The sequence below is a fragment of the Crotalus tigris genome, unplaced genomic scaffold, assembly GCF_016545835.1.
Source record: "Crotalus tigris isolate CLP2741 ecotype Arizona unplaced genomic scaffold, ASM1654583v1 scf7180000019496.3020429, whole genome shotgun sequence".
NCBI classification, from domain to species: Eukaryota; Metazoa; Chordata; class Lepidosauria; order Squamata; family Viperidae; genus Crotalus; species Crotalus tigris.
In genome coordinates, this window is record NW_024097566.1 from 356,213 (window position 1) to 376,694 (window position 20,482).

The window sequence follows — 20,482 nt, forward strand, 5'->3', positions numbered from 1 at the left end:
CAGCTGAATAGGAGTCGTGACTCTGTCATCAGGGTTTTTGATCTGGTCCCCCCCTGCCGATTGATGTGCGCCTTGGCTGCTACGTTGTCTGTTAGGACTAGAACGTGGTGGCCTCTGATTCTGTCTTTGAATTGTTGCAAGGCTAGGTGGATAGCCCTGAGTTCTAGCCAGTTGATGTTGTTTCTCAGATCCGTGGCGGACCAACGTCCCTGTACAAACTGGGAGTCCAGATGGGCTCCCCAACCATACAGACTGGCGTCTGTAGTGATGGTAACTCTGACTGGTTCCTTGAAGGGTGACCCCTTGGTCACGGCCCGAGAGCACCACCAGCGTAGCGCCCTGCGGATTTGTGCCGTGACCCTGATTAGGTGGTTGGATGCGCTGGTGTTCTGCCGTTGGTAAGGGAGCAGAAACCACTGTAGTTCCCGTAGGTGGAGCCTGGCCCAGGGTACAATGGCTATGGCCGATATCATCTTGCCCAATAATTGGGAAAGTGTTAGTATCGGAACTGAACGTTGCCTGTGAACCCAGGGAGCCAGTTCCCTGATGCCGGCCACCCGGTCTTGGGAGAGATAGACCATACAGTTGGTTGTGTCTATCGTGGCCCCCAGATGCAGCAGCCTGGAGGAGGGAACTGTCTGGCTCTTCTGAAAGTTTACTGAGAATCCGTGTAATTGGAGGACGCGAATGACGGTCCTTACGTCCGCCTGAGCTGTCTGTAGGGATGTTGCTTGGATTAGTATGTCGTCTAGGTAACATTGGACGCGTATTGGGATTTTTCTCAGTTTGGCGGCTACCGCTGCTAGTATCTTGGTAAATACCCTGGGTGCCGAAGATAGACCGAAGGGGAGAGCTCTGTATTGGAAGTGTTTTCCCCCGTAACAGAAACGTAGGAACCGGCGGTGGTTTGGGTGGATGGGGATGTGAAGGTAGGCTTCCGTGAGGTCTATCGATGCCAGGAAGTCTCCTTCTCTGATGCTTCCCAGGATGGACTGAAGGGATTGCATCTTGAATTTTTTGTATGTGATGTAGCGGTTGAGGTTTTTTAGGTCCAGGATTGCCCTCCATCCTCCTGAAGTCTTTGGAACCACGAAGAGGATGGAGTAAAATCCTCTGCCTCTGTATTCCGCTGGGACCGGTTCTATGGCTTGAATGTCCAACAGGTGTTGGATGGCCTCCTGCATGAGTTTGCGTTTGGTGGGGTTCCTGGAGACCGAGCAGTTGATGAGTCGGTCTGGGGGTGTGACCAGGAACTCCAGGGACAGCCCGGACTGGATGGTTTGTAGTACCCAGTTGTCCGTGGAGGTCTGCTCCCACTGGTGGAAGAAGTGAGCTAGTCTTCCTCCAATGGGTAGGTCTATGTAGGAGTCATTTTGTCTTCCGGTACGGATGACCCGTTCCACGAAAGGGTCGTCTCGACTGGTTTTGTTGTCTGGGCTGGAACCCCGGTCTGTCGTAGGGGCGGCCGTACGGTTTGTTCTGCCTGGGAGTGAATGGCTTGGGTGCCTGACTGATAGGCGTGGTTGTCGGTTGGCGAAAGGACTGCCTACGAAAGTAAGGTGTGGTACGTTTGTCTGACCTTTTGTTCAAGTGTGCCATGACCTTCCGCTTGTCTTTGTTCTCTACAAGATAGGGGTCCAAGGCCTCCCCAAACAGACCGTTGCTTGAGTAAGGGGCGGTCGCTAGCCGCCACTTAGCCTTGGTGTCAGCTTGCCAGTGTTTTAGCCATAGCATTCTCCTGGCAATTATGTTGGATGCTATGGATCTGGATGAAAAAATGGCCGATTGGAACGTTGCGTCTGCAGCGTATTCCGTGGCTGCTACCATCTTAGCCAGGTCCTGGTGTGTTCGTATGTCCTCCATAGGAACTATGGTTTGTAGTTGTTGCAACCAGATGAGGGTGGCCCGGACAAAAAAGGAGGCCGAGGTGGCTGCTTTGATGGCCCATGCCGCTGTCTGGTGGGTTTTGCGAAAGGCTTGTTCCCACTTTTTGTCATCTGCCTTAAGGGCCTCCACTAGGTCCCCAGCCATGGCTGTCTGGGAGACCAAGGGGGTCCAGGCTTCATCTACTTTAGGAATTTCTAAGGCCTCATTGAGGTCTGTGGCAGTGCTGTATAATTTTTTGTCCGTACCACTCACTGATGGGAAGGAAGCGGGAGAGTCCCATGGCTTCTTGATCCCTTTCAGGAAAATGGCGGGGCAAGGTATATGGTGTTGCGTTGTCACCTTTTCTACGAATACGGGTCTGGATGTGGTGGCCGGTGTCGCTTGCGGCTGAGAAAACTGATCCGTTCCCATGTCCGCAATGGCTGTGGCCTTGCGTAGTATCGTGAGGAAGCGGTTGGGATTAAATAATCCCCCTGAGGGGGGCTCAGGGGGAAGTTCCTCATCCTCTGACATAGAGATCCCAGGTTGATCCTCCTCTTGTGGTGAAGAATAACCACTCATGGAGGACTGGGCCGGGGAGACGGGTTCCTGAATGCCTGAGGACTCTGAGGGGAGTTCCGAGTGTGGCATGGCTGAGATGGAGGGCCCCTGGTCGTGGTGGGCGGAGCGCTGTGCTAGGGCTCGGTCCACCACTTTGGTTAATAGGGCCTCTAGCCGTCCATCTGCCCAGATGTCCCCTATGTCATTACCTTTGGGTGTGGTGACCGCAGGTGGAGAGTTGGACTCAGTGGTTGTGCCTGCCGCCGTGGTTGTTTGTTGGGCTGATGTAGATGGCGGATCCAGTGGTTGCGGTGTTCCTGGAATGGACCACGCGCTCTGGGTTGATGTGGATGGACCCAATGGTAATTCCATCTCGGTGGCCGCTATTTGAACCAATTCCAATTGGGCCTGCCTCTGCGCTCTGGAGAACTCCTTCTCCAGGGCCTGGTGCCTACGGCTGGCTTGCTTTTCCGCCAACTTGGAGGGCCTCTTGAGCGAGTGTTTTGTCTTCGCTTCGCACTTGCCTGCCGCCTTCTGGTCAGAAGGTGTGTTGCAGCCGTAATTGGGAGATGGAGGGGTCGTGCTCATGGATTGAGGCAACAAGGGTCCCTACATTCTGCTTGAGCAGTCCCAGAAAAACTGAGAAGACGCTCAGGCAGGCAAGTATTGGCGGGAGCGAAATTGGAACAAGTACCAGGACTGTTCCCCTGATCACCCGACCACAACAAAAATATTCTCTCTGGGCTAAGGTCACGGTAGCTGAGGGAGGTACCGAAGGCACGTTTGGAACCACTCTTTGGGTTCCGCCCGGAGGCCTTAGGTGACCAGGCAACGTGCACCAGTAGAAAAAGGAAAAGGGAGGCAAAAAATATCAGTGGCGACCTCAAAAGGGTCTGTAGGCCTGACTTAATACACAACAGGTATCAAATGGCGGTCACCTAGAGTGGAATTTATTCTTATTAATACTATTACTATTATACTAATAATAGGAACAACAACAATAATAAAATAATAATAATAATAATAACAACAATAATGGTGATGATGATAATATTGTGTGTTCTGCCTTTAGGCTGTTGGCCCTGCAGTCGCTTAATTTTTAGCTTTAAAAATTTTTTTTTAAAAAATTATTATTATTTTTAAAATTTATGTATTTATTTTTATTATTATTATATTTTGTCCTATTATTATATGTGTGTATCGGGGGTGGAGCGCTGGCTGTGCGCTCCTATTCCGCCTCTATCAGTGATTCCAGATATGATGTGGAGCTTCCTTAAGCTCAGTTTGCCTTTCTCTGGCAAGAGATGGCAGCCGCAGCTCGTTTCTCCCTGAAAACGGGCTTTGGATCCCAGGAGGGTTCTCTAGCCTCCGTTTCTTGGTTGGGACTTACTCCCTTCCTGTGCTTCGGCTTTTTAAAAAGGAGGGTGGCCGCGGCTTGTTTCCCTCTGAAAATAAGCTCCGCAGCCTCCCAGAAGCTGCTTGTGCCCGGGGATTTAAATTTGGCGCGCTGGTGACGTTTTAAGGGAATCCCAGTCAGGGATTGCCTTTGTTGCCTGAAAACGGCAACTAAAATGGCGCCCGCGGTTGCCCTGGGCTGCTAGGGAATCTCCGATGATCCGAATTCAAGTTTGAATCCGGACCTGGAGATTGTTATTTTTTCCCCCAATTTGAGGAAAAAATCCCTTGGAAGGTTGGGGAGAAAAGCTCAGCAAGTGGTCTCTGCTGATGCCTTTTTCCCCCCCCCCTTTTCCACCTCCAGAGCCCTGGGGCTGGCTGGGATCCGTGGGGAGTTTCCCCCCCCACACCCCCTTTTTCAATTTTAATATAGGATCAGGGATGATCCCAAGGAAAACTTAGTGGTTGGGGAAAAGGTTCAGCAAGTAGTCTCTGCTGATGCCTTCTTCCCCCCCTTTCCACCCCCCAGAGCCCTGGGGCTGGCTGATATCTGTGGGGAAATTTCCCTCCCCACCAATCCCCTTTTTAATTTTAGGTTTGAGATCAGGACTGATCCCCAGAAAATTTTGTGGTTAAATTTTTTTGGAAGGGGAAGCCAATTATCAAGGGATAATCAATCAATGGATTTCTTGTCTAACCTGATAAGCTGAGAGCCACGCCAAAACGAGTCTTCTCGAGCAGAGACCAAGTTAAGAATGGACTCCAAAGGAAGTGGGGGCGTGTCAAGCTTTGGCTACTTGGTCTCAAGAGCAGGCAGACAGAGAAAACCCATCTGTGGATTATCCATCTCCTGTACTGGAGAAACTATAGATTTTATATCAGGATAAACTGCAGATTGTGTTAAGGCCTGTCAATATGCTCAAAGAAATAACGTAATCCCCGTGCCACTCAGCTGTTTGGCGGGCCGGAGATCGGCGAGCGATCCGGTGTGGAAGGTCCCCGCGCCAAACAGCTGTTTGGCGGGCCGGAGATCGGCGAGCGATCCGGTGCCCGGCCCGAGCCCCCCTGGCTAGCCGCCCTGAAGACCCTCTCACCACTCCGACGATCCTGGCTGGATGTCCGTCAAGGGTCCTAGTCAGCTGCCAGAAATCCCTGCTTGCTAATACGGAATCTGGAAGAGGAGATTTTGTCTCTTTTTTTGGAGTGAAATTTCTTTCTTTTCTAAGAGCTGATTCTCGCACTTCTACCAGGCTTCGAGACTGAGTCAAAACTGGGGTCACGCCCAAAGGAAGGGGTGTGGCCAAAGTTTTTACCCAGTCTGCCGGGCAGGAAGGCTGTCATAGAACCCATCCATTGGACTCTACAGCCATCCTGCTGGAGAAAAGTCTGTTATAAGGATGGTAAATCCTGCAAAATAAGGTATTGAAAGTGCAACATAAACAATTCCTACTAGAATGAAAAATGGAAGATGTTTTTAAAAACTAGCATGGATACACACAGAGCTATCTAAAATAGTAAGAAAAATGAGTATGTATAGAATGTGGAAGCAGATGCATGTAACTAAAAAGAACAGCTGCCAGAAACTATAGATTTTATATCAGGATAAACTGCAGATTGTGTTAAGGCCTGTCAAATATGCTCAAAGAAATAACGTAATTTATGGGTCATTTATGGGTATAAGACAAGATAGACATCTGCACATATATACATACTGTGGAGTCATTGGTGTTCTCTGAATTTTGTTGCTTGCTTACAGACATTTCATTACTTGACCACATAATTTCATCAGCATTAGCACTGGTGAAGTTATGTGGTGGGGTAATGAAAATTCTGCAAGTGAACAACCAGACTCTGAGAGCACCAAGGACTCCAAAGTTCAAATTTCAGTTACATATATTCTCTTTTGTTTGTAGATATGTATTTTATACAAGGCAAAAAGGCTCTAGGTCTATTGAGAGAAAGAAAGAGTGAACAAATAGCAGGTGATGGTGAGAAAGAAGAATGTCTTAAGTTTTACTGCCGCTTCAAAGTGAAACAAAGTCTAACTGACTGTTATCTTGTTAGCAGTAGAATGAAAGAACTACATATTTGGAAAAACAAGAAGGGAAAAGAACAAGTAGGAGCTGTGGTGGCGCAATGGTTAGAAGGCAGTATTGCAGGCTAACTCTGCCTATTGCCAGGAGTCCAGTCCTGACAGGCTCAAGGTTGACTCAGCTTCCATCCTTCCAAGGCTGGTAAAATGAGGACCCAGACTGTTTGGGGGGCAATATGCTGACTGTAGACCAGGGCTTTTCAACCGGTGGTATGTGTACTTGTGATACATTAACGAGTGGCAGGTGGTACGCAGCCCTGCCTAGCCAAGTGTAGTGGGGGAGGGAAAGAGCCAGCGCAGGCAAGGACTTACTATGAGAGAGTCCTCTGGAGCTGCAGAGTGGCTGGGGCAAGGCAAAGGCCCCAGGCTCACTTCTGGCTCACCCTTTCCCATGAGAAAGAAGAAAGGGGGAGACAGGAGAGGCTATAAAAGGAGGCAGTTTGGGCAGGAGAGGGAGAGAAAAAAAAGCAGCAGCTTTGGGAGGAGGTGCAGTCAGTTCTAGCTGCACCGGAAGGGAAAGAAGGAGGAGGAGGAGGGTGGGGGGGAGGAGAGGAGATCAAGCAGGCTGGCCATGAGCTGATCTACAACTGCTGTGGCAGCCAACTGTGCTGGCAGCAGCAAACAGGCAAGAAATGCAGTGGGGGAGGGGTTGCCCTCCAAGAGGAATGAAAAAAGGCAGTAATGGCTGGAGGTGAGGCACGGAGGGAGGGAGGGAGAGAGGGAGGGAGGGAGGGAGATGGAGAGTGGAAGGATTCTTATGTGCTTTTGTGACTTTGACGTTCTGGGATTTGTGCAATGTGGGCTTTGTGTTCTTAAAGAATGTTTGGCAATTTCTATTTGGCTGATGGCTGATGTCTCCTGTTAGCTTCTATTGCTCTCTATTGTTAGCTGTAAGTTTTGCTGCAAGGGATTTTGAAGTATTTTTCTCCCGGATGGATTTTGCCTGTAGCATTCCTTTACTTATGAATGGAGCCATTTGGGGAGGCTGCCTTAGCCGGCAGACAGTACTTATTTACTTTTTTTTTCTTCCTTAAATGCCGGCTGTGCTCCTTAACTTTCCTTTCTAGCCAGTAGCTAATTCTTAAAGGGGAATGTGGCTTTTTAAGCTAGTTTGCTCAGCAGTTTGTCTTTTCTGTCTCTGGAGGCTTTTCCTACTTTGATGAATATATGGGAGAAAATATGGGGGGGGGGTTCAAATTCTTCCTTCAGAAGGAGGTGGGCATGAGAAAGGAGGAGGCAGGGAAGGAGAGAGGGAAGGAAGGAAGTCCCGCCTTAGCACTTGGCTACCAGCAGCCCTGCCATTGACTTTGCTTGTCAAAAGATTGCGAAAGGGGGTCACATGACCCTGAGATACTGTGACCATCATACATATGAATCAGTTGCCAAGCATCCAAATATAAATCACATGACCCTGGGCATGCTGCAATGGTCATAAGTGTGAAAAATGGTCATAAGTCATTTCAGTGCAACTGCAACTTTGAACAGGTTTTTTTTTTTTTTTTTGGTCATCAAGTTTTTGACACCTTGCTAGATGGTACTCAAATATTGCCATATCCTAAAAATGGTACAGTCAGTGAAAAGGTTGAAGAGCCCTGCTGTAAACTACTTTAAGACTGCCATAAAGCACTATGAAGTGATATATGTCTAAGTGCTATTGCTATCGCTAGTTGGTTTAAATCAGGGGTGTCAAACTGCCGGCCCACAGGCTGGACGCCTCACGACGAAACCATGCCCACCTCATTGCCGACAATGGGGAAAAAGTTCCGATATGTCGCGTGACATCATGTGATGTCGCAAGTTTGACATGTCTGGTTTAAATGAATTCAAGTTTCCAGAATCAAATGAAATATATCATGTACTGATCAGTACCGAAGGAACTGCAGAAATGGTAAGAAAATCACTACCAACCCTTCAGATCAGGAATCAGACATTTCAAAGACTACAGTGATTCCACTTTATTTTGCATAGTGGACAGAAACTTGACAGCTTATCAGCAATTCCCTGAAATCAAAGTGAAGAATCAAGGTAGGATCATCTTGCGTTTCTTTCTTACCCACTCTTCCTTCCCAAGTATAAGTTATTTACTTCATGATTCTTGCATTCCTTTTCGAGGTAATTTTCATACATCTCACAACCACTAACTATAATCGCATTCCTTTTCGAGGTAATTTTCATACATCTCACAACCACTAACTATAATCTTTGGAAATTCAAGGACAACTGGTGAAATTCCAATAAATGTTAAAATAAACGGAAAGAGAAGAATTCAGGAAACTACAGATTTGTCAAGTTGATAGCACTAGGCAAGATTCTTGAGCTGATTATTAAACAGAGTATGTGTGGGTATTTGAATAGGAATACAATTTACAAGTACTACATTAAATTTGTGATAAATAAATACCAGACTAACCTTATATCCTTTTTTGAGTGAATTGCTACCTGAACAGTTTGAGGAAATGCTGTTAACGTAACAAGCATCAATGAAGTATCTGAAAAAGTCTCTCATGATGTTCTTTTAATAAAGTGGTAAAGTATGGCTTAAATGACCCAACTGTGGATGAATTTATAATTGGCTAACTCACCATAGCCACAGGCTATTCTTTTATGATTCCACATGAGATTGGACAGTAGTATCAGGTAGACTGCTGGAGGGTTATGTCCAGGGCCACGTGCAGTTCAACATGATTATCACTGATCTGCACAAAGGGGTAGATAATACAAAGTTGTGAAGGGTGATTAACATTTTAGAAGATGCAAATATTCAAAAAAATATAGATATGCATGAACAGTGGAATGAAATATTAGTAGTCCTCGATCTACAACAATTCAAAGTTACCACAGTGTTGAAAAAAGTGACTTACAACCTTGCACTCATGGCTGTTGCACCATATCTATGTTCATGTTATCAAAATTTGGGCACATGGCAACTGGCATTTGTTTACAACAGTGACAGAATCCCAGGGGTCATGTGATCACCATTTGCAATGGGGAAGCCTGTTTCGCTTAAAAACCATGTGATTCATTTAACAACCACTGTGATTTGCTTAACAAGTGTGGCAAAAGGTCATAAAATTGAGAATGAGACACTTATCAACCATATCACTTAATAATGGAACTTCCAGTCCCAATTGTGGTCATAAGTCAAAGACTTTTTATAGGTTGAAATTTTGTCTGAGAAGAAAAAGCAAGCATGGGATGGCACAGACCTAGCCATTGTATTTGTAATTTGATGTTTATGGTTTAAAATGCAATGTGTGAATCTAGAAAATTATAACATATTTAATAAAATATGTTAAATAGTGTCTTAACCTAATATGTGAGCATATTTGTTTTATACTTGAAAACCTAATCCATGGCTTGTTTTGGAAGCAATTTGTTTTACATTCAATAAATAATATGCTTTCCAAAGTACAGTCTTTACTGATTTTAGAAAAAAGCTTCTAGAAATCTGATATTTAGTGAAAGAAGAAACAACATAATGCTTCTCTATATAAAACACCAACACAAGGGAAAAAAGAACATCAACATGAATAAGATTGATACAATACTGAACAATTAGGCAATTATTTCCGGTTACGTTTTAACTGCTAACTGAACCACTCTGTACTCATTGCTTAACTACCGAGAACAAAAACAGAAAGATCAAGGAAATCTTGTTTGGCTAGCTAATATCAACAATGTCAATGTTAAGGATTGAACCTAGTAATTCAAACTTAATGAATATGAAAAGCATCCAGCAAGTATGGGAATTTAGTCTGCAAATTATTCTCAAAAATCTAAACTATTTTGCTCCCGAGTATAAAAACAATATATTTAAAAATGAGTTCTGACTAGACAGTGTAAAAGAGAACTACATAGAAAAAGCAAGAGACAGAGCATCCTCTGTTCTTGTCTTCCTGCTTTTGTTACTTCATAAAATTTAAATTAATATAGTTTCTTATTCTTATAGTTTCCTAAATTTACTTAATGACCATAGTTCTGCGAGCAGATTACAAATTTCTTTTAAAAACACAGTTTTTAAACAATTGATGCAATTAGAAAAAAATTAAAACTATACTAAAGAGTTAATGGAAGATAAAATTTTACCATCTTTCAGTCTTAGGCATGATTAAATTACCTATTCAAAGAATGATTAAAAATCCTACTTATCTGTTCAGAAGCAATTTTTGGACTAATTTCAATTGGACTTTCAAGTTAAACATGTATACTATAAAATAGCACTATAGCAGAATATGAGAAATGCATTTTACTACTAAGACCTTGTAGATCAAAATAAAATAGTCTCATCTTCTCTTCTATTAATTTTTCCCAGTCTGATAGTTTCCATGTTTGCTATGAATTCCAAGAACTGCAATTCAACCAAATCTGAAGTATACTGAGCTAGAATTATTGTGTAATCAATCTTCTTTTATAGGTTAAACTTGTAATTTGGGTAAATTATATCCTCTCTGCTTCATATTATATGCATTCTAATACTGCTTCCCCCCCAAAAAAAAAATTTTTAAATTTCATGTACACATGAATGGAATCTGAGCAGGCAATAACATAAAGAAAGAGGATTTGGAGTCATAGTGGACTATCTGATGAAAATGTGCAGCTGTTATACAAAAGCCGAATTCCATGTTTGGAATCATTAAGAAGGGAATTAAAAATAGAACTGCTGATATAATAATGACCTTACATAAATCTACTGTCATATTACAATTGGGATACTTCATATAGTTCTGATTACCTGTTTAAAGTTATTACAGAGCTGATTAAAGTGACAAATATGAAACTAAAATTATTTGGAGGCTGGGACAGGTTTCTTGAACAATTAGAGAAGTTGAGGTTTTTAGTTTGACATGATAGGATTTTATAAAAGCATGCATGATAGACAGATAACATAAATTTGAAGGGAGAACAGTGTTTTTCTCCCATTCTCAATTTTAAGGTTATTCGTTGCAACATAAAACAGGCAGATTAAGAACTCAAAAGAGGAAATCTTTTTATATAGCACATACTTAAACCATGGAATTCACTACTAATGACATCCAATTTAAAAGGAACCGAACAGTAGCTGCTAATAATGATGGTTGGTTAGTATCTCCTAAATCAAAAGCAGTAAGTTTTAAAAACTGGCTGCTGGGAAGGTTACTGACAGCAGAAGGTTACTGCCCTCCAGTGCAAGTTTATGCATTTCCCAGCAATTACATATACAGAACTTTGGTTCAGGTTGAACTAGACTGGCCTATGGCCTGATGCATAAGAGCTCTTTTATATTCTTACAAATGTATTTAAAAATATGAGTCTACAGCAGATGAGCAATAATATTATTTTCATTTTGTGACATTGTTTTTTAGGGGAAAGCCTTATTAAAGCATGAAAATGTAAACACGCTTATCAACATTGTTTACCAATGTATTTTTACCAATATATGATCTATGTATTACAAAGCACTGAATTTGGTATTCTACTATCCAAAGCAATTGTACTTACTTCAGCTGAAAAAATAATTACAAGAGTTATTCATAACCACTTAAACATTAATACAAACGACATCATCTGCTTGGTCAAGTAGTTACATGGAATTGGAACCTTTCTATGCCCAAGGGAACTTTACAGTTTTTATTTGTCCAGAAATCATTTGGCCCTCTGTCTTCTTTGGTTTTAATTGTGGATGGGAAGAATTCCTTTTCAAGTTTTAAGTCTGTGTGCTCTAAATTTTTTTGGACTCAAAGCTATTGCTATATTCGCAAACAGATGTTATGGCCCTGGGTTCTTTTGTCTCAATTTGGCTGAAATGCCAGCGATCGCCTATCTGGGTGGAACGTCTAACATTAATTCAAGCCTTTACATGAGGCCGCTTTACAGCGTTCAAAACTATCTAAAAACTATATCTTGCAAAATACAGCAGCCCATGTGCTAGTAAATAAAAGCTGTGACAGATGCACTACAGATATACTGCAGGCACTGCACTGGCTTCCAGATTCAAAGGCCAACACTGCCTCCTCGCAGTGTAACTGGTCTATCCTATGTACTTATCCTGGATATGGATGTTCACTGTTCACCACATATGTGGGAACCCAGTAGAGACTGGGTACATGGTTGCCTCCTGTGGACAACTGTCTACCCAAATGTCCAGTTGGCATTGTACTGTGAGTTTTATTTGTATTGTAAATAGTGAATTTGTTCAATGTAATAGTATATACATATGATCAATAAATAAATTTTTACTCATAGTAGTTTGTTTAGTTGATTTAGGCCATATATTTTTCTAGGACTAAGCCTCACCGAATGCAAATAGAACTTACTACTCACACATAGAAGAGCCATTAGATTCCAGAATTGCAGTGTTAGAATACTTATTTTATGAGACATGTTACATGAAAAATCCCCAATGCAGTGAAACTTTCATGCACTTTGTTATGGAATCTGGTAGTGTAACAAGTTTGTGTTTTGTTCCCCTTCTATCACAAAGGCTGACTGAATCTTTTTCTAATTTTATACACAAGATTTCCCAATGGAGTTCTCAGAACATAAGAAACTACATTTGTTGGTGATGCTCAGAATTACTACATTATTTTCTTGCTATTCAAGGATAATATTTGGCCACAAATACAAATGAGACATATTTCCTTATTGTTCTAACAATATACTGACATGCTACTAAAGATGGTGACAGCTGAGGAAAACCTCTATTCTACGCCAGAGTTTCCACTCACTGTCATTTCAGGAATGTATCTAGCAATACATGACAACTTGGAATGTCTCCGCCTACAAGATAACATCAGAACATGCACTGCTTACTACAAGTCCTACTGCTTTGTAACTCTCTTAGAGTTGCCTTTTTATGGTTAATAAAATCAGCAAAGCAGTTATGGTAATAAAGATTTTGAATATTTGAATGCAATGGTATGGCATATATGAAAATAATGCAAAGAAAGTTGTAAACTTTTAAATTAGCAGTTTAGAATTTACATTTCTTGAAATAATTTGAAGATTCATTTATAGTGAACTAGTAAACTAAACTGCTTCCTAATAGAACATGAAGATAATTTAATTTGATCTCTAAACAAAAAAAGATAAAGTATGAGCTGTTCTGCCAGGAAATTTTTTCTGCAACAAAACAATATTACATTTCTATAGAAGAAAAATGTATATATATACTTGTTTGTCCACCATGATCATACACTATACACTTATTATAATCACAAGAAAACTTTATTGTGTCTCTTTTTATATAAAAATCAAGATACACATTTGTGCTCTTTTGATGTAACAGTTTACAGTTATCCCTGTTTTTATAGGTCTGCATGAATATCATATGCAAACTGTGGGGATTTTAATGACTGATTCAATTTGTTTGCTAGACTGTACTACTTTTCTCAATCATACTAAAATCTTCCATTATGAATATGAAATCAGATTTCTTGCTTTTCTTGAACAGCTATTTAATTTTTAAAATGAAATAATTTTGGAGTTAATGTAAATATTGAAGTGATTGTTGAAGTTGTGACAATGTAGAATTAGGGAGACTTATGATAACTTGTAGTTGCAGCCATTGCAGCGATGCATGTGCTTGGCAACTAGTTCACAGTTACAACATCACTGCATCAAGATTGCCATTTCAAACCTTTATTGCTAGCTTCTGACAAGCAAAGTCAATGGGAACCCAGAAAGAGGTTGTGAATGACAATCATATGACCACAGGATGCTGCAACTATGCAGGATTTGCCTAATGACAGCAACTGGGATCGCTGCAACTGCAGAATTGATGGTCCCAATTACCACCATTAAGCAAGGACTACCAGTATTCTTGCAGATCAACTTAGTCCTACTATATACATACTGAGATGCATTCTTATAGTCATTTGGCCCACCTCAAATATGCATAGACACAAATATTTATTTTTATATTATCTATAGCCATGTTTTTTATTGGTTTTAGCTTAGTATAACATATGAACACAGCCACTACACTAAGTAAAGCATGGTTTACAATATAGTCTTTTGAAAGCAGTCAATTCTGACTTCTTCAATGAATGATGGTTTAGGTTAATGTGGGCTTCCAGTTATTCTGTGGTTGTAGAAGCCATGACATTCATCTACTTTATGAAAAGTATCAAACATCTGGGATAGAATAAATTAAATCATGACTTTTAAGACAATAAATTGTTTTAATTAGCAAATTGGGGAGGTCCTTTAAATTATTCAACAGAAAGACCTTTCTGATGTCACAATCTTACAAAAGGCTGTTATTTTTCCCCTCAAATAACCTGCTTTTTTACCTTACAATTGTAGTATACTTAAGAGTTCCTGGAACATCCAAACTACCTTGCTGTCTCCATTCCAGTTCATGAAAAAGCAGCCCAGAATTGCTTGGTAAGAGATTGGCACATACAAATTTAATCAATCAATCAATAAAATATAAAAAGCAAAAGGTGCATAATTTGTGACTTCTCAAGTCTTAGTTATGGCATAATAAACATTCCAAAATATGTTTTTGAATTATTTGTATATTACCAAAGAAAAACAATCTTACTAAATACAGTAATAAGTTCATATTCTAAAAATGAGGTTGTACTTTTGCTCAAAAATATAGTTTTAGAACCTAAAATTTAGACATCATTTCTAAAATGCTGGAATGAATTGCAAAGCTTTAAAACCAAGGTGTCCATCCAACCTATACTTAAAAATAGTAAAAAAAATTGCTGAAATCCTGAGCTAAATGGAAATTAATTCAGTTTCCAATTTCCAATGAAGATTTTGATGGTACTCATTAAAGCAAGGCACACTTTGAGATGGACAGTTTCCAAATGTGATACATATATAAAGTAAAAATAAATAGGGCACTTTTGAAGGTAATTCAAAAGGTTGTATCTATCTCCAGCCTTTTCTGCTGCTACTACTACTATTATATTAAAAATGAAAAATAATCAAATGTCAATGGCAATGGTAAAAATCTACATTTGACGACATTTATTTTTCTCCTAACTACTTTACTTATATATGCCTAAGCCATAAGAATAAAGTTACTCTGGGAATAAACTGCACTATAACAGTCGAAACTAGATTATTCTTCCATAATTTATTTATAATAATGAATGTTAAAATTCTCTTTACAAATATTATATTAGCATTTGGATTTTTATATGATACTTAAGACTACACGATGAAAAACAAAATGTTTTGAAACTCTACTTTTTCACCTTTGGAAAAAAATCTATTATGAAAAAGATATGGCCAATATTTAAAATAATAGCAAACAGTTACATGTATGATTTTATGGATACACAAAGAGAGAGCACTCCCAACACTAACTCAGTATTCCTGCTATTTTCTAAACTGCTCAGTTATTCCTATTCTTTCTTATGTAAAACAGAAGTTATTGCAATAAAAGAACTAAGTAATTAATAGGGATTCTGTATAGGATTCTTGAAATAGTTAATAGCAGACTTATATACCACTTCACAGTGCTTTACAGCCCTCTCTAAACAGAGTCAGCTCCCAGAAGCTGGGTACTCATTTTGCCGGCCTAAGAAAGATGTAAGGCTGAGTCAACCTTGAGCCCTGATGCTGTAGTTATCAGACTAAATTGAACTACATATAAGTTCATATTTAACACAATTTGATATGAAGGCTGTTGATTAGTGATAAGCTTTATTGAGTCTTCTTAGGAGATATTTTATACTAGATATCCTGTAGGGTTAAGAAAATAATTTAACTTTACAGGATATAAAGTTATAACTCTAACTTGTATCAGTATAACAGACCAAACATAAAATGATGCTTACTATTTCAAATCAATATAACTTACAAGCAAAATCATTTAGTTTTAATATTTTTCAAATAGATGCAATTCATCAGTATGCTACCACCATAAAAACAGCCAGCATCTTACTATCTCCTTATATGCATAGGAAACAAATATATCAACTATGCAAATTGTTTATTCATTAACATATTCAAAATCTATAAATTTCATGTGAGATGGGCAGCTATATAAATGTAATAAATAAAAACAGAGCTTGATCTTTTAATTCTAGAGCAAGTTATATAAACTATGAATTATTATTTTACTGTTTCATGCCCACTTAAATGTTTCAGACCATTTTTTGAGGTATCACTCTAATTTCTTCCATTTCTATTGACTCGCTATTGCTGTGTGAACAGTGTACAGTGGGGCAAAAAAGTATTTAGTCAGCCACCAATTGTGCAAGTTCTCCCACTTAAAAAAATGAGAGAAGCCTGTAATTGTCATTATAGGTAGACCTCAACTATGAGAGACAAAATGAGAAAGCAAATCCAGACAATCACATTGTCTGATTTGGAAAGAATTTATTTGCAAATTATGGTGGAAAATAAGTATGTGGTCAATATCAAAAGTTCATCTCAATACTTTGTTATACTTTGTTGGCAATGACAGAGATCAAACGTTTTCTGTAAGTCTTCACAAGGTTGGCACACACTGTTGCTGCTATGTTGGCCCACTCCTCCATGCAGATCTCCTCTAGAGCAGTGATGTTTTGCTGTCGCTGGGCAACACGGACTTTCAACTCCCTCCAAAGTTTTTCTATGGGGTTGAGATCTGGAGGCTGGCTAGGCCACTCCAGGACCTTGAAATGCTTCTTACGAAGCCACTCCTTCGTTGCCTGGGCGGTGTGTTTGGGATCATTGTCATGCTGAAAGACCCAGCCATGTTTCATCTTCAATGCCCTTGCTGATGGAAGGAGGTTTGCACTCAAAATCTCACGATACATGGCCCCATTCATTCTTTCCTGTACACGGATCAGTCGTCCTGGTCCCTTTGCAGAGAAACAGCCCCAAAGCATGATGTTGCCACCCCCATGCTTCACAGTAGGTATGGTGTTCTTTGGATGCAACTCAGCATTCTGTCTCCTCCAAACACGATGAGTTGTGTTTCTACCAAACAGTTCTACTTTGGTTTCATCTGACCATATGACATTCTCCCAGTCCTCTTCTGGATCATCCAAATGCTCTCTAGCAAACTTCAGACGGGCCCAGACATGTACTGGCTTAAGCAGGGGGACACGTCTGGCACTGCAGGATCTGAGTCCCTGGCGGTGTAGTATGTTACTGATGGTTGCCTTTGTTACGTTGGTCCCAGCTCTCTGCAGGTCATTCACTAGGTCCCCCCATGTGGTTCTCGGATTTTTGCTCACTGTTCTTGTGATCATGTTGACCCCACAGGGTAAGATCTTGCGTGGAGCCCCAGATCGAGGGATATTATCAGTAGTCTTGTATGTCTTCCATTTTTTAATTATTGCTCCCACAGTTGACTTCCTCACACCAAGCTGCTTGCCTATTGCAGATTCAGTCTTCCCAGCCTGGTGCAGGTCTACAATTTTGTTCCTGGTGTCCTTCGACAGCTCTTTGGTCTTCACCATAGTGGAGTTTGTAGTGTGACTGTTTGAGGTTGTGGACAGGTGTCTTTTATACTGATAACAAGTTCAAACAGGTGCCATTAATACAGGTAATGAGTGGAGGACAGAGGAGCCTCTTAAAGAAGAAGTTACAGGTCTATGAGAGCCAGAAATCTTGCTTGTTTGTAGGTGACCTTATACTTATTTTCCACCATAATTTGCAAATAAAGTCTTTCCAAATCAAACAATGTGATTGTCTGGATTTGTTTTCTCATTTTGTCTCTCATAGGTGAGGTCTACCTATGATGACAATTACAGGCCTCTCTCATCTTTTTAAGTGCGAGAACTTGCACAATTGGTGGCTGACTAAATACTTTTTTGCCCCACTGTAAGTCATAAATTGGAATGACTATAAATAAAACTATTATCTATCTTGCCATTGAACATAGTTCATAAATAATGTTAAGCTCCAATGAAGTTTATTTGCTTTTTGTTTAGTAGATGAGCAAACATTTGAAATAGATAACCATGGATAAGAACAGTGACTTAGAAATGTATGTGAGCAAAGTCTCATGTGGCCTTATGCATAGGGGGCACAGAGAAACTCAAAAGTGAAAATAATTCATTTACTGTAAATGCCGGCGTACAAGGCGACCCGGCGTATAAGACGACCCCCGTCTTTATAGCCGGGCCGCATTCCTAGAACGTCGTCTTATACGCCGGAAACTACCAGTATTTCCGGCTTATAAGACGACTCGGCGTATAAGGCGACCCCCGTCTTTGGCGCCGATTTCAGCGCTCGTGGAAGTCGCCTTATACGCCGGCATTTATGGTACATTTTTCTCAGAATGTAATCTATTGGATATTCATGTCCATCTCTAATCAGAATCTTAGCTTACTTTCAAACCCAAAACTCTTTTTCAAGAAATAGGTTACAATCATTGCACAGTACACTCCCAAAACATTCTTTCTTCTGTAGCTTCCAACCTAGGACTAGTATAACACAATGCTCTTAAAGAGAACTTCAGTTGGAACAAATGTAATAGTTGTTTTCTAAGCAAGCATTGTAATACATGCCTTTATACCATCAACACTTTGCTTCAAGGCACAATTCATGACATTTTTTACCCTTGAATGTGCTAAATAGCTTAAACATATATGCATAAATGGCTATCTCAATTGCAGTCAGGTATCATTTTCTTACTCATCATATCTTCTATATGCCAGATTATAATTGAGTTTGAAAATAGTAAATCACTTATACTTGAATCCCTTACAGTCTGAAATCCTTTGTCTGAAAAAGTAGTGCTTAACGAAAGTTCATGTGATTTAAAAATAAATAAATAAACAAGGCTAGATCAAGTTAAAATTAGGATGGAGATTGGCAACTATTCTAGGAAGTCAAAAAACAACCCACAAGGCAACAGCAAACCAGTTCTATACTGTTGTGAAGAAACTAAATGTACACATGTGTTTAGTCATGTAGCCAACTGAATGAGTCTGCCTTTTGAATGAGGTCTTCTTTATCCCTTTTGCAAGATAGCAGAAATTCTCTGTTATTATAGGCCAATTTCTATAATGTAGGTCACCATTGCTTTAATTTAATAATGTATATCATTCATGAAATTCCAAATGTACTGAATTATGCTACCAAAGAATAGCATACAATGCAAAGAGAGAAAAGCTATCAAAAGGCCTGCCAAGCTCATGCCATCATGTCACAAAAGAAAAAAGATTTTTCCACTTTTATTTCCTCTTATGGGTTTTAACATAACACAAATTATGTCCATCAGCCTTAAGGTTTGCATACATTTGCCTAATTCTGGAGAATGCTTGAGGAATAAGAAAGATATGGGTCCTAAGGATTGTAGGGTTTTTTTAGCCTTCTTCATATTCATGAAACTTTTTTTTCTTCTATCACATAACTAGAGAGTATTTGCAATACTGCCTTCCCCCAACAAGCCCCATGAGTTCCTGTCTTTGGAGGAACTCAAAGAGCTTTGGTAGAAACCAATGAGTACCTGTTTTGGAGGGAAGACATCTGTAACATTTTTATAGCCTGGCATGCCATTTCAGGGATCACAGGTTACAGGTTAAAAAGCTATTTTAAACATATCTAGTATCTCAAAAGGGTATGTACCAATACTATTTTAGACCTTATTCAACCCTAAAGTTCTCTGAGTTTGAAGTGCAAAACATAATTTTCTCAATAAAATCCTAACTAGCAAGAAAGGCCAAATATTAAATTCTATTGCAACTACACAAAAATAAACTCTACAGTGGGCTTTCTCTGATTACTGCGTAAGCGAATAAAGTCTTACTATATGGACAATGAAAACTTCATTACTTAGCTTTAAAACAGAAGTAGCAATCTATAATACTGTTCAATTCATATAATTCATATAATTAAATTATATCAGAACAATAGTAGATTTAATTCAAAAGACAAAATCCATTATATATTTTGCACAATACTAAGGGCAAACACATATGTGTTCAACTACCTTAAACCAATTTATCCATGAAAGCTTTCTTCATCCAGGTGTCATCATCAGGAATTTTAAGTATATACTAAATTGAAATCTGTTTCAAAACTTAATAAAGCATTACTTGTTAATATACTGCAAAAAGCACTTCTAGTCCCTAAAGATATCCTAATTACTACATCTTTAAGGAACTACCAAGATTACCACCATGCAAAACAAAAATCAAGCTGTCAAAGCAATTAGACTTGTTTTTTAAAATATAAACACATATATACACAAAGTGAGTTTATAATGTTGATATTGCTCCTTGTCTGTTAATAGTATCTACATCAACTCAAGTATCCAACATTATCTAGGGATTGCCACAGTCTTTCCTTATTTGGCTAACATTTGAGATTCCAATCAGACTCTATAAAACTTAAACGTCCACAAAGCATCCATTTTGAGAACATTTCAGACTCAGTTGATTTCTCATCCTTCCTCAACTGTCATTTTTGGAATCTTGCAAGCAAAATCAATTTAATTTGTACTAATGATTTCATAACTTTCCATAAATAATAGAAAGGGCTGCAATAATGGGTCGGAGTTCATATTCCATAATGTAGAGCCACCACCAGGAGAACAAAAACAAGAAGCAACTTTAACAAATTAAGAACAGCATTTAGTACGGATGTGTTTAGGCGTTCTACTCATCTGCAAAACAGCCAGCCATTAAG

The 20,482-nt window shown here is 39.9% G+C and overlaps 1 protein-coding gene across 3 annotated transcripts in view; it reads right to left on the reverse strand.

The window, feature by feature from the left end:
* PPP1R12A (protein phosphatase 1 regulatory subunit 12A) overlaps positions 1 to 20,482 on the reverse strand; it is a 178,786-nt gene that overhangs the window by 157,360 nt on the left and 944 nt on the right. The window lies entirely within an intron of this gene.